Raw genomic sequence first — 27,982 nt, forward strand, 5'->3', positions numbered from 1 at the left:
AAGGAACTGTTGAAAATTTTTAAATACATACGGTTTCAAACAAAATTTTCTCCATGGTGGATAAATTCAGATTTCATATATTCCTTAATCCTCCCAAATTTGCTGATTGGGACACACTATTCTGAGTGTCCCTTGATGGTGAGGACCAAGTTGCTGACAGTCTCACATGAGAGTTTTTATTCTTAGGTTCTGCCTTTACAGAACTGCTAGGAAATTAACCACTAAAGGAGCCTTGCTTCCTGCCCTATTGCTCTGTACCACGTCTGCCGATCATTACTTACTACTGAAAGAACTTCTCTGTGAGATTTTCCTGTTCTGCACTCTGCCCCATTCTTGGATGAGAAGGGGTTGTGTTCTGTGTCCTGGGGGCGGTGTCCGGAGGAAAAGCAGCTACATCGTTAGGGCGAGTGCTGAGAACACCATGGTGCTTCCTGTACAGCGCTAGTCAACAGTCTGCTTTCTCCCCAATTCAAAACCACTGGCTTGGGACAAGAGTTGTGGCCAGAGAATTCCAGTGTTTGAGAACCAAGGATGAGGTCATCAGGCATAACGATGATCCCACCAAGAAGACCCTTAGACCTTGGAGACTGAAGAACCCTGAGGCCCATGTGGAGATGTGATTGTTTTAAAATTGGGCACATGTTGTTACCTTGAAACTTCTGTCTTTATAACGTGTGGAAGTAGTGCGGACCCTATTCAGATGCAACTTGGATTCAAGAATCTTTGACAGACTTGCATGAATAAAGAGAAAGCCGTCTATTACAGATTTAAGAGGAACAAATTACTTCCTTTAAGTCATCTGACCAATCGTTTGCTGAGCTCCTACTATGATCAAATACTCAGATTCTTCTTTTCTATTTCAATAAAATTGTTGAGTGATCATAACCAACATTTCCACCCCCTCCCCCCAAAAAACAAATCTTGAGCAAGGTTTAGGTATAAAGGGGCAAAGAGAAAAGGATACCATTCCACAATGTGGAATAAGTTTAAATTCGAGATCCCCAAGTTGTCTTATCTGATTAATGCTGGAACATCTTGTCAGCCAACATTTCCATCTTTATTTTGGGTCTGGTCCCCCGACTCTGAACAGTGCCTCTTAGCAAGTCGCAATATCTCTAATTTTGTGCAAAAGATGCAATGTTGGCAATCCATTTTCTAGCAAAAGCAGAGACAGAGGAAGAGGCCTTAGCAAGTTACACTTGGTCTAGGAGGAAGGAGCTGAAAGAGGCGCGTGAGCTACAAATCTGAAGGTAAGAACTAAGGAAGTTGAAGGTGATAAAAATGTTAGGCCAATGAAAAAAGTCTTCAAATCCCAGAAATATTTTAGTCCAGCCTATTAAGGAGAAAATTAAATTCCCCAAATCTAAGTAACCAGCCCCAGCTCGCACTTGGTTATGGCAAAGCTGGGGTTGGAATGCATCTTGGTTTTGAGTTTTTCTTCTTTCTTTTGTTAGGGGTAGTATTAGGGGCTAAGGGTAATATTATGGGCTGAATACACTAAAAAAGCTTTTTTTTCCCCTGAGATTTGAATGATGTGAGTGATCCAGGATTCTGTTAAATAAGTTCCCCTAAGAAGTCCTAATGTTCTTCCAGATGCTCATACCTACTTGGAGAAAGTGCATTTTCCTTAAGACCAGCAGTAACTTGCCAATGGACCATCTCTAGGATTAAAAATTTTCTTATGTGAACATAATCGTTAGGGGCAAACTTGTTAAAACTGAAACCAAGCATAAAGAAGCAAAAGTGTTTCAGTGAACCTCCTGCATTTTAGTTCAACTCCGGCAGCAAGAAAACAAAACCACATAATCTAAGGCTCACGCCCAACTCTCTGAAGCCCCATATCTGCTAGTTCCTGTGTGGTTTGCATACAGACTGCTGGGCTGACTGGGGGTAGTTTGGAGGAGGGAGTAAGAAGTCGGGGAGGAGGAGGCACTCAATGGATCTGCGAGCCTGTGCCCTGGTTTAGTGCGCTATGTGGACGACAGCCCAAGGTGGATCCGGGCTCTGAAATGCAGTCATTTTGACGTCGGAATTCAGCTTCCTTCTTGCAAGAGAGAATTCTGACCATTCGGTGCAAAGCCATAGACTCAACCTCTTCTCTTCTGAAAGGTATGTCTTTATGCAACATCAGTCTACACGCTCTAGAGGTCTCAGATTTTTACTATTTGCAGAATGTTCTCTTGGAGTCAATCTAATTAAAATGAATCCCCTGGGCTCTGTAAATATTGGTTTTAATTTTCAGCTCATCAGCTAAGGTCTCTAAATCTTTTTCTGTAACAGTGTTTGTAGTGGTAGGATTCAACTTCCAGTGAATGAACTAGAAGACTTGCTCCTTTCAGCCAACGTTATCCAAGAAGACTCCACTAATTGACTTCTGAGCCATCTCAGGGAAAGACTCTGGACCTGGGAGTACAAGGGTGGAATTCCCCTTCACCAGTGTCAGCATTTGTTCCGAATTAGCGTGGGTGTGGGAGGTGGAGGGCAGAGTAGCAATGAATGAACACAAGTACTGCATGGTCAGGATTTGTTCCTGGGGCTTGCATTTCTACTTCTGTTAGTGTTTATGTTGCCTATATGTTGCCTTTATAAAGAACCCCAGATTGAGTTCCTTTACAAAAAGAAAACTGTACTTTGAAATGAGATTTGAGAGAGTGTTGTCTATATTTATCCTTTTATTAACAGTTAACACTGTGTCCCTAAGACCATCTTCAGTTCAGGCATAAAATCTGAACACAACTCTTTGACACCCTACTCTTTGAACCTGAGGATTGAATATACCCACCAAAGATTAATCCAATTTAAAAATATCATGCTTACATATCTGGAATTAGATCTTGTTAATAAAGTATATGTAACTTCATCTGTACATTACTGAAAGTATACAACCCCAGATGAATTAAGAGAAGGGAAAAATGTTTAGGATCTAAAACTCCAATAGAAAAGATTACATTTGCTCATGTTCTGTCATCTGAGGGTGGGAAACCTCAGGTTGAAAAATGTTTCATTACCTACAACTGCATTTATCATAGATTTATTAGTTTTTCAGTGGGTCCTCTTTTCTTTTCTCTTCTTTTTTTCTTATTTTAGTTTCAGAAAGGACTGAGTATAAGCGTATTCTGCTTTAACAACCCAGTATTGTTTATAAAACTTCACTTTTATAAAATAATTTTAAAATGATCCTCTTTACAAAAGGATTCATTATTAAATAAGGAGCACCAATAAAATTGAGAACCATCTAACTGTATTTAAATTTCAAATTTTAAAAAATTTGATTTGTACCCTTTTGGAGAACTGGGAGTGGTTTTTTGGGTAAAGGGAGACAGTCCTATATCATTGAATAAAACTATATTTTTAGATTGAACTTAGAATGTCTCCCATATAGTAAACTGTAATCTGATTCTCCCATTATAATAGATTTTATTTTTTTTTAATGACTTTACTGAAGCATAGGGGAAGGAGGTGATCGATTTGTTCAAAATGAAGAAATATCTCTATTGCTAATATAATATCCTTTTGAATATCTTTCATATCTTAGGCCCTAATGAAAATCTTCTATCTTTTTTAAAAATTTCAATTGTTCTACATCTATTTCTTAGGGATATTGTAAGAATAAATGAGTTAACATAGATATGAAATGGCTTAGGAAAAAGGTGCTGTGAAAACACAAGGTGATATCAGTATTAATGATTTCTTTGAATCTTGATCATTTTCTTCCCACCTTTTATACAAAATATATCTGACTTACTGCCTGAAGCCATCTCTTTTATGTCTTTGCCTTCTGGAGGGGCTGAAAATGAGCCTACTTCCCACATGTTTATTGATTCTCAGAGAATAACACCTGTAGGTTTTGGTGATTTGCAGGGCTCGTGCCTGAAACAGAGCTTGCTTCTTTTCCTCACTCAGGAAAAGTCTACAACCACTCCAGTATTCTTGCCTGGAGAATCCCATGGACAGAGGAGCCTGGCTGGCCACGGTCCATGGGATCGCAGAGAGTCGGACACGACTGAAATGACTGAGCACGCACGCATTTAAACATGTGTTATTGTGGGTGATTCCATTGGGATTTCTTAAACAAGTTATAGTTGATACTTGATTAGTCTGAGGAACAGAGGCTTCATTTTTGTGCAGTCATGAAACTCAAAACTTGGTGAAGAATCTTTATGGCCTAAGTTATTTGAATCAAAGGATGAGACCAACCGACCCTCCTATTTGTCCACCTCAAGTACGTAACTCAGCATGTCTTGATCTACAAAGGAACAACACAGCCTCCTGTGCGTGCATCTTTTTTTGACCTCTTTACAGTTTCTTTGGAAAATGTAGCCTCATTTAACAAATGAATGTTTATTAACACATTGTACATTTACTACATGTCAGGCCTTGTTCTAGGCACTGAGTTCTCTTCGACAATGTTAATATTACATTAGGTTTCAATGAACCAATGAACCAATGGGATATTCAGTAAGTAATTTTTAGAAGACAGATTAAAAAAATCCATTCACAGCAAACATTTTGTAATTAAAAGAAATTATTACTAAGTACGTGAAGATTAAAGTCTTAAACTGCCCTCCAAAGAAGATATAAGACCTACGTCTTATGAACAAAGTGAAGAGAATGTCTAAACATAAAGAAAAGTTGAAATATTTGTACAGTGAATAATTCCATACTTACCTCCTAGATTCAACAGCTGCTAACTTTTTGACATATTTGTTCCACCTATATGTATCTCTTTCTAACTACTTGTAAGTTACAGACAAAATGATACTTCACCCCTAGATAATTCGGTACACATCAAAGAATAAGAACATTCTCCTACATAACTGCAATGCCATCATTATACCTAAGAAGATGAACAGTGATTCATTAATATCTAGTATCTAGACCATATCTAACCTTAACCATTTGTCCCCCAAATGTCTTCCATACCTTAAAAAAAACTAAGATCTAATTTTTTTTAAAGAAAAAAATATTTTTTTACATGAAGGCTTCATGTCTTTTATTCAACATTAGTGTTTTTGAAAAGGTTAGGTGTTGTCTTGTTGAATGTTCTAATTTGTTTTTGCCTAGCGGTGTCATTTAATTTGTTCCTCTATCCTCAATATTTCCCATAAACTCCAAATTAGAAATAAAGCATTGATTACATTTCAATTGAACGCATTTTACAAGGTGCTCCATATTGTATCTCAACAGGAGACACTTAGTTCCAGATTTCCCCTCTATTTGTGACACTCGGTTTGATCGGGGCTCAAGGTAGTGATCTCAGTTCAGGGATCCTTTTGCAATTAACAAGTAGTGTGGCAAGATAATGCTTAGGCTTTGTGATGATATCCTGTTTCCCAACAAACCTCACTTAATGGCTTTAGGTGATAATCCTTTCCTAAATCAACTATTTGTTTGGGGGTCATATACATTTTCCGTATACTTTGAAGAAGGATTAGACATACACATTCATTGTTATCAGCAGCCACAGCAGATATTTGAGTGTTTTGTTAAGTTCAGGTAATAACAACCATGATGATGATGATAGTAATAAGTAACACTTACTGAGAGCTTGCTGTAGGTCTAGGTTTGAGAGCCAATCCTTCAGTTACTAACTAGGCCAATTGGGACAAGATACTTAGTCTTTCTATGTCTTAGGTTCTTTAGCTATAAAATGAGAGTGATAATGGTAGCTATCTTATCATACTGTTTTGAAGATTAAGTAATTTATACACATAAAGTTTCTGAAACAGTATCTGTTATTGCTATTTGCCAAGAGCACTGTACCAGTGTTAACTCATTTTGCTTCTCCTAAGGGCGCAATGAAGCAAGGGCTAATATTACCCTTCTTTTGTAAGTGAGGAAACTGGGGTGCAGAGAGTTTAGGTCACTTGCACAAGGTCACTTAACTAGTATATGGTAGAGCCTTGATTTGAACCCAGGTGGTCTGATTCCAGAGCATTCTCTCCAAAGGCTTCTGACACATGGAATGAGAAGGAACAGAAATGGAACTGAACGAAAAGCAGCTACAGCCTGCCCCCACCCTGGCATCCTATCACCGCCCAAGTTTTAAGTTCTTTTGAGTTATTCAAAACCTGAGACTCTTGCTACCAAAATATATTTTAGGTTTTGTTCATCTGATAATAGCACTCTAGTAAGCATAGATGAGTATGCTTATTGCAATTCTATAGTTTCAGGCTCTGTATAAGAAAGTCTAAGTGAAAGAGAGAATGTTAAGACTGGAAAATGTAGAACTATTCAGTATAAAGGAAGAGGAAGGGGAAAAACTGAAAGGAATAATACAAGAAGGGAGTTATGAGACCTCAGAGTCTTGGGGCAGAAGATGACATTTTGATACAGTCAAGGGGAGAAAATGCCTCTCGTTTTTTACATTACTGTACTGTGTAAAATTTTACCACTAAAACACAAGAGTATAGCCATTGTCAGATTCATAAAAGACCACATTGGATTTCTTTATGGGATGATGGATGAGTCTTGATAGTAGGTAACTTCTCTGGTTGGTTATCTCGGTCACTCAGACATTCCATAAGTCAGTCTGTGTCTTTGGAAATACATAACTGTACACAGAAAAGGCCTCACAAACCAGGCATTGGTCCCTACCCCTTCATTAACATTAAAAAAGGATTCCAGTGCTGTCTTATTCACTCCTTCTATTGCTGCTACAGAAAGCTCTCAAGTATGATTTTCTAAAGAGAACTAAAAATAAATGAGAAAAAAAATCCAACATTAATGTTTCTACGCATTTCCAACACAAGCATTGCTAAATTGGTCCTGCCTTTTTATGTTTTTTAATGAAAAGCAGGCTAATTGATCAACTGGTCATGAATAATACTTTTTCATTTGTTTTTCTCCACACCTCTCAGCCTTCCAGAACCACAGGCTTAATGTGGCAGCCTACAAATGGTTTACGATTTGTGTTTATTGTCTGGTGCTTTATGGGAAAATACTGGAAACACACTGCTGGAAACTCTGTAGGAACTCAGTAAATAATAAGTAGATAGTTCTCTTGCTAAATATGATTTTAAAGAAAAATCTTTTAAAATACCTAGGACATTCTACTAAGGAAGTACACTAGTAGGAAAAAAAAAAACCTGGTTGATTTATCATTTGAATTTTCATCTTCATTTTATAAGTTATAGACTTTTAGTAGTTTAGGGAGCAAAGCGTGAGGTCAGATTAATTCCCCTCTCCCGAACAGATTTGTATTCTAAAAATGTGGATTATTGAATTGTAAAGCTAGCAAGGAGATCCCAACTACACATTAAATCTAAGAAAATTGTCATATTTTAATACATTATATCAACCTTTTACATTGATCATAAACATGTTGATATCCACAGCACAGAGGTTCTTACTGGTGGTGGTGAGGCTAAAGGAGCAGGGGAGTTTCAGAGACACATTTAGGAAGCTGATGAAAGCTATAGAAGCACCAGGGGTGGAAAAAAATATGCCTAGCATCATTCACACACACCTTTACACAGAATATTCAGTGGCTCATGGACACTCCCTGTCTCCCCCTCCACCACCGCCAACAGTGTCCATCCATATATCTTCAGAAGGAAAAACATGCTTTATATGGAATTCTTTTTTTTTAACCTTACCTTTTTTTTTTTTTTTACCTGAGCCTTATAAAGTTTTAAAAAGCATTTTCACACATTATCTCGTTTGATCTGCCTATGATCTGTGAGGCAGGCAGACCACATATTTTGCCTCTCATGTTGCAGAGTGGGAAGGGCAAAGCTCGCAAGTTTAAGTGAGTTGCTCAAGGTAATTTTGCTAATGTCTACCAAGACATAGTACCAAGGCTGTGAAATTGTAGCCAGGGTTCCTTCTCCCACACTGGTCTGGGCACAGCATCAAGAAACTCTTGACGCAGGTTCTGGAAATCTGAATTCTGGCTTTATTGGAAATTACCTGCGTGACCTTGAACGTGACACTATAACCTCTCTGGGCCTCAGTTTCCTTCTCTGTTGAGTGAGAGGTTAGACCACATGTTCTCTGAAGCCCCTTCCGTTCTCTGTTGCAAACTATCTCATCCTCCTGCAGTCTGAGAGCAGAGAAAAATGACCTTTTCAGTGACAGATGGCAAGAACATTCACCCTTCCCTGTAGGTCATAAGAGCTGGCGTCCGGTTCAGATGGGTTCCTTTCTAATGTCCAAATCCTGTTAGAAACTAGCAGCATGGATCCTGCTTTTGTGGGCTACTTGTGTGTCGTGCCGCTGGTTGCCTCCTTTTCCTGCAGGGCTGGCAGTCTCGCAACAATTTTGCTCCAACACTGTGCTCTGCATCAGACAGACGTACCACGGTATTTTATGATCCCTCTTGGGTAGTTCAGGATATGATATGGAAATAAAGAATGCTGATGGACTTATTTGGGGCTGATAGAACTTATCCTTCTAAAAAGGTTATTTCTCTTGAAGGACGCACATCTTCCACCTGATTTTTCATCACTAACAGTTATTTCCTTTAACGTCTCTGAAATGTGCTTGGAAATTGGAGTTGAGAGAGAGCTAGCAGCACTGAACACAGATGCCCTGAGATGAGAAAGGATGTGACCAAACCCTTTGTTTTGGGAGATGGTTGAAGAATCTTTGAGTCAGTATAATTAGGACAAATTTGTGTGTTAGCCTTTGTTTCAGATTTCTAAAAAGTGTCCACAGTGCATGGATATACAAAACCCATGACACAGCCCCAGTTTTATTTTGGACTTCTCCAGGAAGATAAAACAAGCAGAAAATTCTCATGCTTTGGATGTCAGTAAACCAGGCTTTTGTAATATCAGTTGTCAAACGGTGGTAACTCAGAATCAAAGTTCTTCTACGCATCACAGGAACCACCCTGCTCTTGGTCTTCTGAAGCATCTGAGCCAAGAGCTATTAGCACAGACAGACTGGCTACCCCAGCAGCCAAAAAGGTGTCAGTCTCTATTTGTGATTAACAGCCAATGATAAAAAATCGGGGGCCCTGTCCTTTTGCTCACTGCATTTTCTACCTGAACGTCAGGCTGGAAAGTGGAATTGTATTAGCTTCTTGCCGAGAAGTGTATAATTTGCTCTGTCCCATGTCAGGTCATTGGACTGTGGGAGGTAATACTGTCCAGTGACGCGAATGGCAGAGCATGAACTTGGCTTCTGTGTTCTGCATTCTATTCTCAGCTTCGTGGGTGACTCAGAGTGCCCCATCCATGCCTCTGTTCTTTAAGCCACTACACAGGAGACTTGAGAAGAGCTGTGCATCGTTACCCCCAAAGATGTTTTTATCTTTGGTATAATATAAATGTGCAACCTCTCTTTTTTAAAAATGCATACCAGGGTGCTTTCTCATTTAAACTCATTTGTGGAATTTCTCTGTCTGAGATCAATGTTGTTAGATAGACAACTCATTCATTTTATAAACCAGAAGCTGTGTGATGTTGTGACTTGACACCGGTATACATGTACTTGTGTGCCCGGTTGTGTCTGACTCTTTGCTACCCTCGGCACCCTGCAAATATCCAAGTAAACAAAGAAGGAGACGTGTGAAATCGAAGAATCTCCCAGCTGGAGAGTAATTCCTAAGACCTGACACAAGGAAGATGGGGCTCTTAAATAGTGGCATCGACACAGAACTTTTTTTTTTTTTGGCTGCACCTGGATTTTTTATCTCCACTGTGGAGTATGGGATCTCTAGTTGTGATATGTGGGATCTAGTTCTGTGACCAGGGATTGAACCCAGGCCCCCTGCACTGGGAGCATGGAGTCTTAGCCACTGGACCATCAGGGAAGTCCCCTGGACACACAGCTTTTATTTTGAAATGCAAGATGTAGGGAAAAGTAAGATTTACTATACTAGCCAACTTTGTCAGCTCATATTATTTCATAAAGCAAAGGGTCAATTACGTGTTGTTATCATCAAGAGAACATACTGTAATGCTTTGTCATGTAGGCACTATAAAAAAATATCACCTTGTCTGGTTACTTTAATTCATCTTTTGGCTGCCGTCAGCAGATATCCCCTCAGTCCCTAATTCAAGGACCCAGATGTACTGAGAACATTTAGGGTAATCAAAACAAAAAGAAAATGGGGCCCTTTCCTCTAAAGAGCTAACAAGCTATTAGGGGATCTAGGACGAGTGAAAGCAAATGCTTCCGCAGTGCCACCTCCTGAGGAAGAGGACTCAGGTGGGGCTTTGGAGGGAGGTCTTCCTGAAGGAGGTGGTTCTGGGGGCAGAGGAAGATGGCTTGGCAAAGGGACATAAGCTCTTCGCACTCAAGGACATCGTAGGAGGAACGGAGTCTTCTTTGATGAAGACCTGTTTACCGTGCAAAAGACAAAGAGTCAAGAAGGCTCTTGGGATCCAGAAAGAAATTAAACTTCTGCTGCTGGAAACTCTACCTCAGACTCTTCTCAGATAACCTGTTCTTTTTTACTTCTCGTCATGTCCCCTTAACATCTTCTTTTTCAAGCATAAATATCCTTTGTTCTTTCAGCTATTCCTCTTGTGATGTGGTTTTACATGCTCTCATCATTTTAAGTGTTTACCTCTGATGGACTATGATGTGAGGCATCTCTTAAATCATGGTGCTCAGAATGGGACAGGGCTCTCCAGGAGTGGTCTGACCAGTGCAGAATACCATGGAATAGTAACCTCCCTTGATCTATACCCTATACTTCTATTAATATGGCCCAAGATTTGCATTAGTCTTTTTGGCACTCAGTTAGTATGCTGACTCATTCTGAAACTGTGGTCAACACATACCCATGAGTTCCCATGCTCTACTATGAAGCCAGTTCGTCCTTATTCTGTACTTACATTATTGTTTTTTTTTTTTTTTTAAAGAAAAGAAAGAAAACCCTAGGCACAGAATTTTAAATGTAGAGATATTTAACTCTATTACACTTGATCCAAATGATAACAACCCATCAATATATTGATATTTCAGAGCTAGAGTGTTAGTTCTCCTTCCCCAAGGTGAATACTTATCTGCTGGCATAAGGGCAGAGCTAGTCTCAACACTGGCCTGAAGAGATCTCATAAGGGTCAGGACCTTATTATCTACATGTTTAGACAAACTAGTGAGCCTAAATCTTTCTAACTGTAAACTAGGAACAAATGTGAATGGGCCTTTCCTTACTGAGGATCTGCAGCAGTGAGTCAGATGTCTGCAAAGCTCCAAGTCAGAGTTACTCAGAGGCAGAGGAAATTTTTGTATCAGGCTTTCGGCAGCTTTCAGGAGATTTGATTACCCTGATCGCTATACATTACAGTAAATAGCACTCATTTTTTGCAACTGGTTTATAGCCATAACTGAGTTATCTGATTCGAGGTTGCATTAACTTCATGTGGTGTCAGTATAATTTCAGCACGGAATAATTTGTCATTTGAGGCAGGTTCACGAATCTGTTTCTTTGCAAGGCCCCATTTAAAATGATCCTCCTTTCTCCATCCCCTTCCCTAGGCCTCCGCACCCCTAGCCTCTTCCTCCCTAAAACAAGGACTATGAAAACCTTGAAGTTCAGATTTGCATCAGGGTTTTGGAAACCTTTCCAAGTTCTGCCAAACTAATATAGCAGCTCACCAGTTTTTGCAGGTAGCTTGTATAATATTTATAATTTCAAGCGAATAGAAATGTCACATTTCAAAACGCATCTCTGAGAGCTGTTTTATTCTTTACAGAAAAATGCAAGAAACAGTCACATTTTTCTAGACTGTTCTTCTAATACAAATTTTAATCTTGCTCTCATGACCTTGTAACTATTACGATTCAAATAGCCCCTCCCCTACCTCTCACGAGTGATTTTGTTCTAGGGCCTTGCTGCTCAATGGAAGGTCTGGGAACCCGTGATATTGATACCACCTGGGAACCTGTTAGGACTGAGTATCAGATCCTGCCTGAAACTTGCCAAATCAGGATATGAACGTTTTAAAAAGTCCTTTTGTGATTCTCCTGCACAATAAGATCTCAGGAACACTGACCTAGAGTGAAGGGATTTCATCTCACTTTACCCCTTATGTTGTTAAACAAACCTTAACAAAATTCTATTTGGTGTTTATTACTAGTTTTGTGTTGTTAGTAGTCGCTTAGTCATATCTGATTCTTTTGTGACCCCGTGGACTTTAGCCCACCAGATTCCTCTGTCCATGGGATTTCCCAGGTAAGAATACTAGAGTAGGTTGCCATTTGCTCCTCCAGGGGATCTTCCTGACCCAGGGATTGAACCCCAGTCTCCTGCATTGGCAGGCAGGTTCTTTACCACTGAACCACCTGGGAAACTCTTTTTAACTAGCTTAGAGCAGAGTTCGGAGAAGGCAATGGCAACCCACTCCAGTACTCATGCCTGAAAAATCCCATGGATGGAGGAGCCTGGTAGGCTGCAGTCCGTTGGACACAACTGAGCGACTTCACTTTCACTTTTCACTTTCATGCATTGGAGAAGGAAATGGCAGCCCACTCCAGTGTTCTTGCCTGGAGAATCCCAGGGATGGGGGAGCCTGGTGGGCTGCCATCTATGGGGTCGCATAGAGTCGGACACGACTGAAGTGACTTAGCAACGGCAACAGCAGCAGAGCAGAGTTGTTAAATGTTTACCAGATTTAAACATTCCGACTTTTCCTCAAAGTATCTATAACTGACTTTAAAATGCTCTTGCCTTTCTGGGTTCTTGTAGAGCAAGAATTCTCAAAAGGGGGTAATTTTCATTCTTCTTTTGTTTTTGCCATGCCATGTGGCATACGGGATCTCAGTTCCCCAACCAGGGATTGAACTCATTTTTCCCTGCAGTGGAAGCACAGAGTTTGAACCACCTGACCGCCAGGGAAGTCCTTACGAAGGGCAATTTTGAAACACCCTCCCCATCACAGACATTTGGCAATGCCTGGAGACATTTTTGTTTGTCACAATTTGGGGGTGGAGGAGAGGGGCTGCCTCTGGCATCTGGTGACTAGAAGCTAGCAATACTAGTTTTGGACCCTATAATGCACAGAATACCCCCCACCATAAAGACGGAACCAACCGTACATGTCAATAGCAACGAGATTGGGAAGGCCCATAGCAGAGGTATGTGGTTTGTAGAGAGGGACTCATGTGTGCAACGGTTCACAGCAGGATGCAGGAAAATGAAGCCATGTGGCGTGTCATCACCTGATAGGAGAAGAGCAAGGGGACTGGTAGTGGCCTGAGTTATGACGCTGGGAGCCTGGGGGTGGGGGGGCCGGCGAGCAGAGAATCCAGCCACAGATGAGAGGAGAGATCTCAGAGAGCTTGTCGCCAATGCTCTGTGCACAGACTGCCTAGATAGCAGGGTTGCGGTTCAGAGACTGGACATCAAGTCTGAGCTGGGGGTGGGGGGTGGTATTGCTGAAACAAAGCTTCAGTCCTAGACTGGATACGTTATGTGATCCCAAAATCACATTAGACCTGGAAAGCAAGAAAGGATTTCGGTGTTATCATAGGAAGACTTGGGTGGATTTCTGGTAAATCCAGTAAGAGATAGACTTAGGTGCAAGGCAGAACCCCACTTGTTAGAACTGGACACCTCAGAGCCAGCCTAGCAGCAGGGGATGACCTGATGACAGTTAGCTGAGCTCTTAGCTAGAGTGAGCTTTTTAAATCCCTTCCAACCAAGAAGAGCCTTAGGGCTGAGAGTACAGTGTGGCTGACTTGCAGGAAGAGGTCAAGGGCTTCCAGCTATGGAGTAAGGTGGACAAGAAGCAAGTCGGCTCCTGGCATTGGCTGCTGAAAATTCATAGGATAAGAACTGGCTAGAACTTGAGAGATCCTCTGAGTCATTTCCCTACTGCACAGCACCTAACTCATTTCAGAAAGGTGGCCTACTCTTCAACTGTAACATTTTCAAAGAAAGATTGCTTTAAAAATTTTTTTTATTTGGCTGTGATGGGTCTTAGTTGTGGCACTCAGGATCTTCGTGGCATCATGCGAGATCTTTCGTTTTGGCCACGGACTCCCTAGTTGTGGCACATGAGCTCAATACTTACAGCAGGTGGGCTTAGTTGCTCTGCGGCACGTGGGATCTTAGGTCCCTGACCAGGGACTGAACCCATGTCCCTGCATTGCAAGCTGGATTCTTAACTACTGGACCACCAGGGAAGTCCCCCTAAGAAACATTTATTAAGGACCTGTGTTGATGCCTTATAAACCATCTAAGTCAAAACTGCTTCTGCATTGCTAATCTTGTACCTCCTTACCAGACGTAAGTTGACTTTCTTTCATCCTACCCTTCATATGCTGTGCTTTCTAACATTCGGCAATGGTAAACAAGACCAACTTACCTTTGCAGCTGCCAAAACCAGCCTTCCCTTCTCCAAGCTCTTTAGCTCAATTTACCTCAATTTCATTAGCGTGTCACCCTGAGAGTCTCTACCCAACCTCTTAATCCCTTTGTTATTCTCTGGACCCTCTCCAAGTGCTGCCTGTTTGTGATAGACACCACCAAAATGTATTTATTAAATATACACTGTATGTGTAGACTGCCCTTTTGACAGTGGAGGCAAAGGAGACAGAATAGAAAAGGATATACATGGTTTTGTTGGTTTTTATCTGTCTCTTTTCTCTCCAAGGAGGTGTCCGTCTTTGCCGAGTTCATAGTCTAGCCTTAGAACAACAGTCCTTAGGCCAAGTTCCATTGTAAAACTTTAGTTGTCCTGCAAATGCTTTCACTGTGACCTTCACCTAAGGACAATAGAGTGCACTATCATATAAAATAGGTCTGATGTGACTTTAACTGTAAATAAAGCTGGGATAAATGCATTTGTTCAGTTCCAGGGAAGGCATTATACTGCCACGTGGATTTTCTTTCAAATCAGCTGCAAAACAAAGTTCCTTTCCACATAAAGGGATTTATTCAACTGAATGCACTTGCCTTGTTGCAACTGGATTAATTTCATTTCACATCATGTCTCTAAGTAGAAAAGTAAACTGATTTGCAGCAAGCTAAATGGATATGTTGATACATCCTACGTCAGTAAGATTTATTCCAGCTAGATTACAATCACAGTCCATTGGTTGCTTTAGCTTCTATTAAGTAGTTGCAAAAGTGCACCATTTCAGTGTGTGCACTGAAAAACAGTTTATCAAAGTCACGATATATGGGAATGCTATAGAATGAGAGAACATGCAGATGTGTAAAGTGAGAAAAATGTTATAAAAAATTTGTCACTCTATATCCATGTTCAATATTTTTATCCATGTTTTTATATATTATTAAATATCCATGTTCTAAAAGCCACCATCTTAGATTTTTGAGTTGTGTTTCTCATGGCACCATTCGATATACACGCAAGCCAACACTTGCTGAACAGGGGTGAACGAGTATTGGCCATGGGCTGGCTGGGTGTTCACCGCAGCGCCAGGGACCACCGCCCACCCAGTACCAGAGCCCCACCCCCTCACTCCATCCTGTACTTCCTGTTGCACTCCTGCCTCTTCTGTGTCTCTCTCCATTTCCGAAACTGCTATCTTACCATCCTCCTGGGATTCTCAATCTCTGTCTGTTTTAGGACCCTCCTTTCATCTCTCCCAAATTGCTGACTTTATCTTGGCTTGTGCTTCTAGCACAATAAAGCTCCCAGTGGAAATCTGTCTGATTTCTATAGCTAGTAGCTTCTATAACCAGTAGTTATTTTCAAAAGGAAATAGCTTCTGGAGATGAGTCTGTGGTGTCACAGGGCTGTTATATGGATCAAATGTAATAATGTGTATTAAAAAAGCCACTTGTAAACTGTAACATGCTCTCTGAAAGTAAATTATTACTGGATTATATGACTTTAGGGTTTCAAAAGCAGCTGGATGATATATAAAAGTTCAGTAAGACTTGGTAACCCAGTTGGAAAAGAAAATTAGAGAATTGGGGGCATTGAACCCTTCCATCAGTAAGCTAGAAGTCTTTAACATTTTTTACAGTCAAAGCACACCCATCCCATTGAGAACACACACTCTGGTCCAAGGACTGTGTCTGTTCACCATTCTGGAACTAGGCCTTCACTCTTACCTGAGTATCCCCATCCCCCATAGTCACCTTTCGAAATGCCAGCCAACCTTCAAAGGTGAGACCCAAACCCGCTCTCTCTCCCCAGTTCTTCCCCAGACAGAATTCATCTCTTTGTCCCCAGCACTCCAGTTCAGTTCAGTTGCTCAGTCGTGTCTGACTCTTTGCAACCCCATGAATCACAGCACACCAGGCCTCCCTGTCCATCACCAACTCCCGGAGTTCACTCAGTTTCACATCCATCGAGTCAGTGATGCCATCCGGCCATCTCATCCTCTGTCGTCCCCTTCTTCTCCTGCCCCCAATCCCTCCCAGCATCAGAGTCTTTTTCAATGAGTCAACTCTTCACATGAGGTGGCCAAAGTACTGGAGTTTCAGCTTTAGCATCATTCCTTGCAAAGAAATCCCAGGGCTGATCTCCTTCAGAATGGACTGGTTGGATCTCCTTGCAGTCCAAGGGACTCTCAAGAGTCTTCTCCAACACCACAGTTCAAAAGCATCAATTCTTCGGTGCTCAGCTTTCTTCACAGTCCAACTCTCACATCCATACACTTATGTCAGCCTTAAATTATGTATGTGGGTGTCCATCTCCCTGTGACTTGCTGAAGAACACAGCCATCCTAGCATTTGTCAGGCCCACCCCTCCCCAACAGCTCACAGTAAAGTGGCTAGAGGATAAAGCAGAGAATTCCACGGGCCAAAAATGTCCTACAAAAAAGCTTTATCCCTGGAGGCTGGTCCCAGATACAAAAATGTCCTCACTTGAGCAACTAACTGTAGGACCCTCCGCAATGAAACAAAGTCTATTAAATAGACATAAAAAAAACCCTGTGAGTGGAGGGTACATGGAGGTTTCTTACTCTTTTTCATACTTTTCATTTGCATAGTTCATGTTTTTAAATGAATATAAAAGACCCCATCCTATTTAAAAGTTACTGAATTGAATAACTTATTTTCATTCTAACTTGATTTTCAGCCACAATGTTTTCCTGTAGTTTAAATGAGAAAAGCCATCCTTCGCATCCCAGCTTAGCTATATTTTATCTACTGAATACTGTACCCATTCAGATCAATAGCCCATGGACTGTATTCTACACAATTCCACCTTGCATTGCACCCGTAATTGAAAGGAACTCGGTGTGCAAAGTGTGGGGCTCTTGGAGAATGAAAAGTACTACCCTTTAGCACATTTTAAAAAATCCTTGGGCTGTTCTATTATTTTAACACTTTACCTTTGGCAGAGCAGAAAGTCTTTTTTAGGAATCATCTCTAAAATGATTAACCATGTTACTATTGCCAAGTACACATTAGGTGCTCAATAAATATTTTTAAAATAAATGAAAATACTGTGCCCTTCAAAACAAAAGATGACTCCAGTCATTTCAAACAGACAGCAATGGATATGGTTTCCAGCTGTTGCTCTTTTGTATTCATTAGAAATCATAGAAAAATGGAAATTTGGGGGAAAGATCAAACCTTTTATGAAACTGCATTGATGAGCGCAGATTGTAATTTTGTTTATAGTGATTTAATGTACAGTTGCTTGAGGGGTTTATTGTTATCACGGATTAAAGCTGTGTTGTTACTATAATAGAAGATTGGCCCAGAGCCCTCATCTGATGCCAGCTCTTCAGCATTGCCTCTGTTCTTTCATCAGCAGCCCAGTGCACTGCCCTCCCCCCAGCTTTCTGAGCTACAGCCCTGGCACAGACCCCTCACTTAAAACTCCAGCCAATTTCCCTAACTACACACTTTCTCCCTTCACCTGCCAGATGCTTCTTGTTCTGAGACTGCACCTTGAAGTCGGAGGCTTTCAATGAGTTAAAAAGGGAAATATAGAATTACCTAGCTTATCAGTATTTTAAGTATTCTTGTAGACTTAAATGAGAGTTCTTGTACAAAACCACTTGAACTATTTCTTAAGATATGCTAATTTTTTTTCTCTCTTTGATTGAACTGTTGACCTTCTGGGTATGTGACTGGTTATTACCTCAAGTATGTTTGGAACTTTCTTGCCCTAACCATTCTACAAGGTAATTAGCGTGAAGACATTATTGTAGGAGCATGTCACCTTGGGCTGGGATCTCACTAATAGAGCAGAACTGTGCCTACTCTATGCTCCAAAAAATCTCTAAGAAAAATCCACAGCATTGAGGGAAAGGTTAAAATTGCTCATTTCGTGGGCTCTCTCTTACCCATATATTTAATTTGTAGAAGGATCCAAACATAGGGAGGATTGTGGTTCTTCTGTTTGAAAAATGAAAGCAACTCTGTTTTCTCAGAACTCCGCTTATGCAACGTGGCTGCTCTCACAGCACTGGGTCAACCAAAACCAAAATAAGACATTTCAGAGCTCTTGCTTCCCCACCACCTCCCTCCAACAAAGAAATACATAGCATTTGAGGATATAATCCCATGCAATGACAGATGTTACAGAGAATGACTGTCCTCTGGGAGGTAATTAACATATATGAGGAAACTGAGGCCCAGGGAGGTGCAATAACTCACAGGTAATCCACATTCCTTCTTGAGCTCTCCTGTCTCTTCCACTGTAGAAGGAGCTCTTTGCTTTCTGAATTGAAAATCATTTCATGTTGCCTGCTCAGTTATTTCAGTAAATGCTCCTAAGTTTGGGACCCATCCCAACTGTTATAAAACCTTATATGAGTAATAATGAGGCTCTTCAATCCTAGGATCCCCAAGGTGATCATTTCTAGTTCATCGCAGGGCACTTTGGATGCCCAAGTCAGACCCTAAGTGATGGGACAAGCCTGCCTGATTCTACCATCTGCTTCATTTATAAGTCTATAATGTGTCAATATGCAGTGATGTGTCACATAAACAATAATTTCTCATTATTATAATAACATTTTTCTTTACTAGCAACAATATTTCTGACCTGAATCTATTCTTGTCGTGGCTGTGTGTGCAAGCCAAGCCTTGTTTGCCTCTGCAATGTATTAATAATGTATTAATTATCTTCCCAGTGCTGCCCCAGCAAGGAACAGAGAGGATTTATCTAAATCATGAAACATGAAATGAAGCTAACACTGCGTTAATTATATTTTAGGGTAGTCTCAGCGTTAGGTAGGGTAGCAAAATTTTGGCCTAATTTTTGACAGAAGATGGAAAGCACTACTCAATTAACAAGGCATTTGTTTAGTACCTACTGTGCACAAATTTTAAGAGACTAAGAGGGAGGGAATTGGCCAATTTAGTTTTATAGTCTTAGTTAAAAGCAATAAAGGGTAAGGTAATATAAGAATTTTGGTTTAGTGTCAATTAGCTTAAGTATTAATATATTAGACTGCACCATTCAAAACTGACAATGTCTGACAGTTTTTTTTTTTACCAAAAGAAGTGGCAGTTTCATATGATTCAGCCTAACATTAAGGGACTCTTGTCATACTGTATCAGCTTCTAAAACATTATAGTGCTCATTCTATTTTTTAAATGAAATGATTCAAGTTGAAGCTGTCATTATTAGAAAATCAGTAGAAAGTAAATATAGGTCAGGGATTTGACTCCCGTTTCTCATATTCATTTATTTTTTAGACTCAAAAGTAACATATATTTTGTAGTTTTAAAGTGATTTGGGGAGGATTGTTTCTTTGTTTTTACTGCCTTAGGGAATTCTGTTGATTGGGTTGAGTCATGGACGCTGCTACTTGTTCTTCAAGTGATATTCCTCAGCTCAGTTCTTCAGGCCATTTCCTTTATGATCTTCATGCAAAACTACCTATCTCCCTGCTTCTCTGCAGACATGTTTGATTGCAGAACTCTCTGCTTATATATGTATATATATATTTCTTTATGAGAGATAAAAATCTTAATATCCAATTTTGCCAATCTGTCCCTGAATAACAGATTACTGATCAGTCAGAACAGGTTACTGCATATGTATTTCACTAACAAATATTTACCAAAAATCTATTTTGTGCAAGCAGTGGAGTGACTCTCTGTCAAATATAAAGTTGTATGAACAAAGTGCATGCATTAATATACATATAAACTTCAGTTCAGTTCAGTTCAGTCGCTCAGTCATGTCCAACTCTTTGCGACCCCATGAATCACAGCACTCCAGGCCTCCCTGTCCATCACCAACTCCCGGGGTTCACCCCAAACTCATGTCCATCGAGTCGGTGATGCCATCCAACCATCTCATCCTCTGTCGTCCCCTTCTCCTCCTGCCCCCAATCCCTTCCAGCATCAGGGTATTTTCCAATGAGTCAACTCTTCGCATGAGGTGGCCAAAGTATTGGCATTTCAGCTTCAGCATTAGTCCTTCCAATGAACACCCAGGGCTGATCTCCTTTAGAATGGACTGGTTGGATCTCCTTGCAGTCCAAGGGACTCTCAAGAGTCTTCTCCAACACCACAGTTCAAAAGCATCAATTCTTTGGCGCTCAGCTTTCTTCACAGTCCAATTCTCACATCCATACATGACCACTGGAAAAACCATAGCCTTGACTAGACGGACCTTTGTTGGCAAAGTAATGTCTCTGCTTTTTAATATGCCATCTAGGTTGGTCATAACTTTCCTTCCAAGGAATAAGCGTCTTTTAATTTCATGGCTGCAGTCACCATCTGCAGTGATTTTGGTGCAAACTAAATACCAGGAACCACTCTTAGCCTTTGACTTTTTAGTCTGTTTAACCCTACCCAAGATAGGTACATGGTTATATCCTTTTTAAAGATGAGGAAACTAAGGCCAGAAGAGGTTAAGTGTGCTTCTATCACGCAAACCTTTGACCAACCATTGTTCTGGTTATTGTGGAAACCCGAGGTTAGGAAGCAAGTGCTTTTCCCAGACCATGAAATTACAGTGGGACAAATTAGCAGTGACTTCTGATGCCCTAAAATGGTAAATAGCAACACAGACCGACCTGTGCACAATGACACAAAACACTCATGCCTGTCACCCTGGGTTTCCTCCCAGCTCAGAACACCCCTCGAGGCCCCGGGGCACATGGGGATGCATGCCACACGCGCTGACCAGAGCTTTCTTGCAGAGTCACATCTTACCCCAAATCTTATCACAACGCTGCCGACTGTCGGGCTCTATCAAGAAAATGTGCACTCATCTTCCCGTTATGCCCAACGTGTGAACACTGATAACACATCTAAATTCGAAGAAAATCAACAGAAGTCATCTCAGTCAACCTGAAAAATCTAGTGACTCATTCACACCCTTTTCACAGGGCTTCTGCGGGCACTGGCTTCTCCTGAGCCAGCCTCCAGGCTCCTGCAGCCCCAGAGTAGCTCAGGGCTGGAGAGCTCGGCAGGTCAGATGAGTGCTGACTCTCTCCTGCACAGACGGCAGGGTTGCTCAACCAGCGGCCCCTGCTCTGTGCTGCCGGTAACCCCATCGCTTCTGTCCCCCAGGCCTGCTGAACAAGGTTGCCTTGGGAAAAAGTAGCAGGAGGAAGATGCTGGCTTTTCAGCCCCAAGAATAAATTCCATCACTCTGAAAGTAAAACCATGATATCTAAATTTGATTCGACTTATGTCAGGTCTGATAAATACGTGCACACATGTAGATCCTTAAACCATGTACGTCGACTCCCCAGAACAAAACCACTTTCTCATCAGGAAGACAAGGTCTGGTAGACCAGTTCACCAGAATGAAGAACAGAAAAATTTTATTTTTTTTGTTATTGGATTTATTTTTTGGATATTCTAATTTACACATATACATACACACACACACACACACACACACACACACACACACACACACACACACATTGGTGTAATCCAGCCCACAGGACAGTTAATTGCCTTGGCAAGGATGGACAATTATGATTTTGTTTAAATTTAAACTGGTCCCATTAACTTAGTGAGCTTGGCTTTAGGCATCCATCCTCAGATGGATTTCAGCCTCAAGCCGGCAGTAAGCAGAGTAGGTGGGCTTCCCTGGTGGCTCAGATGGTAAGGAATCTGCTTGCAGTGTGGGAGACCTGGACTCAATCCCTGGGTTGGGAAAATCCCCTGGAGGAGGGTATGGCAACCCACTCCAGTATTCTTGCCTGGAGAATCCCCATGGACAGAGGAGACTGGTGGGCTGCAATCCATGGGGTTGCAAAGAGTCAGACACGACCGAGTGACTAAGCACAGCACAGCACACTAGTGGTAAAGAACCCACCTGCCAATGCAGGAGACAAAAGAGACTTGGGTTCGATCCCTGGGTTGGGAAGATCCCCTGGAGGAGGGCATGGCAACCCATTCTGGTATTCTTGCTTGGAGAATCCCCATGGACAAAAGAGCCTACAGTTGGTCTATGGTCTGCAGTTCACGGGGCCATAAAGAGTTGGACACAAGTGAGCGACTGAGCACACACACGTCTTCCAGCTGTGCAACCCAGGGTAGTTACTTATCCACCCCATGCCTCTACTTTCTCACCTGTAAAATGGGAATAATGTAACTAAACTAACCCACCTGGGTTTGTTAAAAAGGTTAGATGAAATTATAAATGGTGAAGCATTGAGAACAATGCAAGCTCTCAAGACAAGGGAGTTTTTTGTAACAGTAACTTGAAATGGGTTCACACATCCCAATAGGAAACTCTTGAATTCTCTTTTATTTTTAAGTTTAATCTTTTTTTATTTTTTGGCCACACCACGCAGCTTGCAGGATCTTAGTTCCCCGACCAGGGTTCAAACCCAGGCCTCCGGCAGTGGAAGTGTGAATTCCGAACGACTGGACTGCCGGGGAATTCCCATAACTTTCATCTTTGTAGCACTTAATTTCTTATTTCTTCTTTTTTTATGTATGTGCAGAATGAAGGTGTTTAGTCATCCTTGGAATACAATCTTTCCTTTCATTAAAAACCATTATTAAGTGTCTTCAAGCTCCTTTTCTGCAGTAAATGATCCAGATTACTTAATTGTTCTGTTTTACATGCGTTAATCATTTATTTGAACTTCTCAACAATCTCTGAATTTAGTACATGCAGAAATATTGTCTAGAATAATTTGGCTTTGGAACCCCTTATCAGCTTCAGTCCATTAGCTCAAGTGTTTAAAATTAGTGTTAATATGCTCAAAGTGAAGTTCTTTACCATATTTGTCAGTTGCTTTTATTATGTCATATTGCAATAGTCATGAAATTCTCAAATGCATAGTTTAGGAGAAGCCAAACCAGACAAGATGATAAGCCATCCATTCATTCATCAAATATTAATATTTGTTGAGGGGCTACTATGTGCCAGGTACTGTGCTATTCTCTAAGATTACAAATAAAACACACCCTGCTTAGAGGAGCTTATAGTTTGGAAGAGAAGACACAGAAGTAAACAAAGCATGGCCAAGATCTTTCATCTGATGCTGTACTTGAAGTCAGAAGGTGCCAGGATAACCTCGGAGCAAAAGGGAGGAAGAACTCAGCACTGCCCTGGTGGCTCGGATGGTAAAAAATTTGTCTGCAACACAGGAGACACAGGTTCGACCTCTGGGTTGGGAAGATCCCCTGAAGTAGGAAATGGCAACCCACTCCAGTATTCTTGCCTGGAAAATCCCATGGACAGAGGAGTCTGTGGGCAACAGTCCATGGGGTCACAAAGAGTCAGACAATTAGCACTTTGGTAGATCTAGCAAGGCTGCACAGAGAAGGTGACTTTTGAGCCTTTTTTTTTTTTTTAGTATTCAGTTCAGTTCAGTTGCTCGTCTGTGTCCGACTCTTAGCGACCCCATGGACTGCAGTACCCCAGGCTTCCCCATCCATGCACTGTGTTTTCAGTTTTTATGAAAAAGCTGTAGCAATCCATACATAGGGATCTCAGTGAGACAGCCTAACTTCTTGAGGTTTCAGGTTTGTTTGTCATAAAATGGTACCCCCTTCATCCTAAGCTCATGGCCAGTTTTAGTTATCCATGTTATCATTGATGAATTCCATTCTTTAATCATCTTGCTCAGTTCAGTTCAGGCACTCAGTCATGTCCGACTCTCTGCAACCCCATGGACTGCAGCACCCCAGGCTTCCCTGACTATCACCAACTCCCTGAGTTTGCTCAAACTCATGTCCGTCAATTCATGTCCGTCAAGTCAGTGATGCCATCCAACCATCTCATCCTCTGTCATCCCCATACTCCAATTAAAAAATAAATTAAAAATAAATAAAGACCCAGTAGAGAGGGGTGCCAGTTTTGGGGAATAGGAGGAGAAGAGAGAGAGGCGCTCGGAAGGACGTAGAGGTTTCCAGGGTGGACCACTATGCGGGCCACAGGGCCATACTGTGCCCAAACGGAGCAAACGCAAGTGGCACAAATCCTTCTAGAAATGCTCCTCGAAGACTTGTTAAAGGTCAGCAGGGAATGTCAATGTCATATGCAAAGAGTAATATACGTATATTCCCTACTAGTTATTCTTTTCAAAAGACCCCTTAATATATGTTACTTACATGAGCTAAGATAATACTGATGTGGGAGTCTTAATGTTTAATTTTCCGGAAATTGATTTTCTAGGTACAATAAGATATTAGCATTGTTTCAGTTATCTGTGCCTGATAACTACTAAGATATCTACTTATTCATTTACTTGGTTATTATCAGTCTCTCCACCCCCTCCTCACGAGAGGACAAGCTCCAAAGATCAAAGACTTTGCCTCTTCTGTCCACATCCGCATCCCCAGCACCTAAAACAGTGTTTGGCTAATGGTAGGTGCTCGGTAAATATTTATTTGTTGAGTAAATGAATGCATTTCCATGTGGGCAAAAAAGAAATCATCATATCCTTTACTAATGAGGGAAGAAAAGAAAAAAACCCTGGACTTACAGCAATTTTTCATGAACAGATCCAATTTTGCAAAAATGGAACTGACGTTTAAAAGATATTTTTCTTCCTGAAGCTCTGCTTCTGGGAAAATCACAGCTGCCAGCTTAGATGGTGGTTTTAACTGCCCAGTTTCAAATTCTGCACAGTTAAAAAACTGCCCAGCTACAAATTGGCAGAGCTCAGCTTCCTTAAATGCTGTTGGATCAGTAAGGAAACGGTGATTTTCCTTATTGATTTCATGCCAGTTCCTTTTTTGTGAAAATTCCCATGTGCTGTTCAATGGAACATGTACAAGAAAACCTGAACAGTGGGGGCCAGAAATTAAATAGGTCCCTCATGTTCCTCTCTGATCAGGTGATGTCAAAACCTTTCTACTTTCAGGATGAAGCGTTCAATTGTTTTCCCCTTTAAATTTAGCAGAGAGCTTATTGCCCCTGGTGGACTACACATATGCTCCTTCTGATCTGTGAAATAACTCATTCCTGGATGAACTTTAAGCTCCCAAATAGCGCATGTAAAATACTGTTTATGAAACGTGGGAGAAATGTTTCACGTTCTCATTACTCCAGCACAGTTGCACCAAACCATTCTCTCCAAGGTTCCATTTTTCCCGAGAAGAAGGAAAAACAGGGACTTCCCTGGCGGTTCAGTGGCTGGGACTAGGTGCTTCCATTGCAGGGGGTCCCAGTTTCAATCCCTAGTCAGGGAACCAGATCCCACATGCTACAGCTAAGACCTGGCACAGTTTATTAAATAAATAAATATTTTTTAAAAAACTTCAACATCACTATGATAACAGTAATAGTAAGCACACTTCTGATGGATTTTATTCAATAGTCTCATAGAGGCTGCAATGTAGAAAACCTATCATCAGCAAAAAAACTTTCCATGAACTGGATACTATGCCAGGTCCACACCCTGCAAGGAGGAATGAGGCATGGTTCCTATCCCCTGGGGCTCACAAGTTAGCCAAGGGCAAGAAGACCAGAACCACAGGGCAAATTGAATAGTTACTAATGAACTACATGGTCAGTGAGCGCTCCACGGGATTCAGGAAAGGACAGGGGTCATCAGACAGCATTCCCAGAGGAGACGGACTTGAATTTGAGTTGGACCTTTAGTGGGGAGGCTGCACTGAGATAGAGAAGAGTGCTAGGAACACTCCTGGATGCCTTTGCTAGGAGTTCCAGCTGGCAGAGGTGCAGGTTGTAGCAGCTAAGGTAGGGGGCAAGATCAGGGGTAGTCTTGAATGCCACTCTAAGATCCGGGGGCTTGATTCTCGAAGTAAAGTGGAATCCTTGAGAATTTTTGAGCAGAAAGGATGTGAGCTAAGCAATGCTTCACAGAAATTAAATCAAACAGAGATCTGTGCTATAAATTTAACTGGGGGTCTTCAGAATTGCGATAATGAGACTGTGACCCAGGCTGAAGACAGTAGGGCATCTCCATCACGCAGCACTTCTTAATGATTCTACGAAACTGCACTCTAGCTGACTCCATACTGAAAGATGGTGAGTGATTCTGTGATCCTGAATGCTGCTCGGAAGAGGTCTCATTCCTTTCGTGCCCCACGGTGTGTAAATGGACCAGAGCCAGGTTTGGTCTATCTGCAAACCTCAGAAAATCTAGGTAACTTAGAGAATAAAAGCTGGGAGGGTTCTTAGAGCCCTCAGAGTCCACCCCCTTGGTGTACCCATCCAGAGGCCAGCCCTTGGTCAGGTTCACCCAGCTCGTCAATGTCAGGCTAAGGGCATGACCAGAACTCCTGACTGCACTCCAGCAAAGCTTCTGCAGCTGGTCCAAATTCTTTTTTGAGGTGTGCGTATACACATTCTGACAGAATCCAGAAAAATCGGGGCCCTAACTGAGACAGTGGAAGCTACTTTCCTTGACTCCCCCCAGTATCCTCCCCCCAGATCCAGTCCCTGCCTGAGCCCCCTCTTCATTCCTGCCAACCCCCTGCCTCCATGATTTCCTGCAGCATCCTCTGGCTTCTGGTTCTCTACTCACATCCTGTTGTTTCTTGTGTCTTGCCACAGATTGTGCTGTCTTCTTTGTCCAGAACCCTTACCACCTTCAGGAGACACCCCCACAAACACCCAGCCTCAGCTCCTCCCATAGGTGGGCTAAGTTCTCTCTCCCTGGAGCTCTGTGCTGCCCTATACAATACTCTATCTCTGTGTCTCTTAGATGTCTTATAATTGCCTGTTCCTGTGCCTGCCTCCCGCCCTTCAACTGTGAGCTCCCTGAGGGCAGGGACTTCGTATGCATCACCAAACACCCAGCTTCTAGCTCAGTGCCTGGCACCCAAGAAGCATTCAAGTGTCTGATGAATGAATGAATAGCATTTGCCTTAGTGCATTCATGTAACAAATATTTATTGAGCAGTTACTTATGATCAGTACTGTGGTATTCACACTTACGTGTCAGTATATACCAACACACTCAAGCTCCAAATTATGCACTGGTAAGTTATACACGTGGCATGTTCACAGGCACACGCAGCAGAGACCGTGTACGTATCTACAAACACCAGAGCTGGCAAATGCAGTAAAGTGCGTGCCAGATGTCTCTGAAATTTGCAAAGAACCAAGAACCAAAAATGACAGTTAGCTCCATAAGCCCTCTAAAAGAAAAGAGAAAAAGTGTAAAAGAACAAAAGAGCAGAAGGAAGTGGCTATGGGGTTTTTTTTCTGTGCACTTGAGCCGGGGGTGGGGAAGATTTATAAAAGCATTCTATGCTGGGCAGGTTCATAAAAGCCTGAGTTCCTCAAGGGCTGGTTTTAGGAGCTGTTAGGAAAATTCACTACCATGCATGAGTCGGGGGATTGCTTTTTATTCCACTGGAAACTGTTAATGAGGACGCCATTAGCGGCCCCTTCTCAATTTGCCTGATAGAGACAGCGGGTTCACCTGAGCAATTCTGGAACCTGATCACTGCCAATTAGGGGAGCATTGTCTGGCTGACATAATCAAGTGAGTATAAATATATTTATCATGATTGGAGTGGGAAAGGGAGAGCAGAAAGATTGAGGCAGAAGCTGCCGCCCCTTGCCTGGCCCCAACCTGGATCTAACTCAGCGTGTCTGTCACCCAGCGCTCAGTAGAAGCCATCACCGGAATGCACAGTTGAGAATTCAGGACTAAAATTGTTTTCCCTAGAAGGGGCCCTGTCTCTCCTTATTTTTCCTCCTCACTTCTTCCCGTTTTTTTTTTTTTTTTTTTTTTT

The 27,982-nt window shown here is 41.7% G+C and overlaps 1 protein-coding gene across 4 annotated transcripts in view; it reads left to right on the top strand.

Moving 5' to 3' along the window:
* Nucleotides 1-1,866: 1,866 nt before the first annotated feature.
* The window catches only part of GRAP2 (GRB2 related adaptor protein 2), a 65,906-nt gene continuing 39,790 nt past the window's right edge, over nt 1,867-27,982 (top strand). For 3 of the 4 annotated variants that reach the window (XM_070790447.1, XM_019961840.2, XM_019961839.2), the window contains exon 1: nt 1,867-2,109. The gene's annotated coding sequence lies outside the window, so the exon portion shown is untranslated. Of the gene's footprint in view, nt 2,110-13,246; nt 27,730-27,982 lie in introns of those variants that run through there. The other variant, XM_070790448.1, reaches the window with a different exon arrangement.

The sequence above is a fragment of the Bos indicus genome, chromosome 5 (assembly GCF_029378745.1).
Source record: "Bos indicus isolate NIAB-ARS_2022 breed Sahiwal x Tharparkar chromosome 5, NIAB-ARS_B.indTharparkar_mat_pri_1.0, whole genome shotgun sequence".
Classification (NCBI taxonomy): domain Eukaryota; kingdom Metazoa; phylum Chordata; class Mammalia; order Artiodactyla; family Bovidae; genus Bos; species Bos indicus.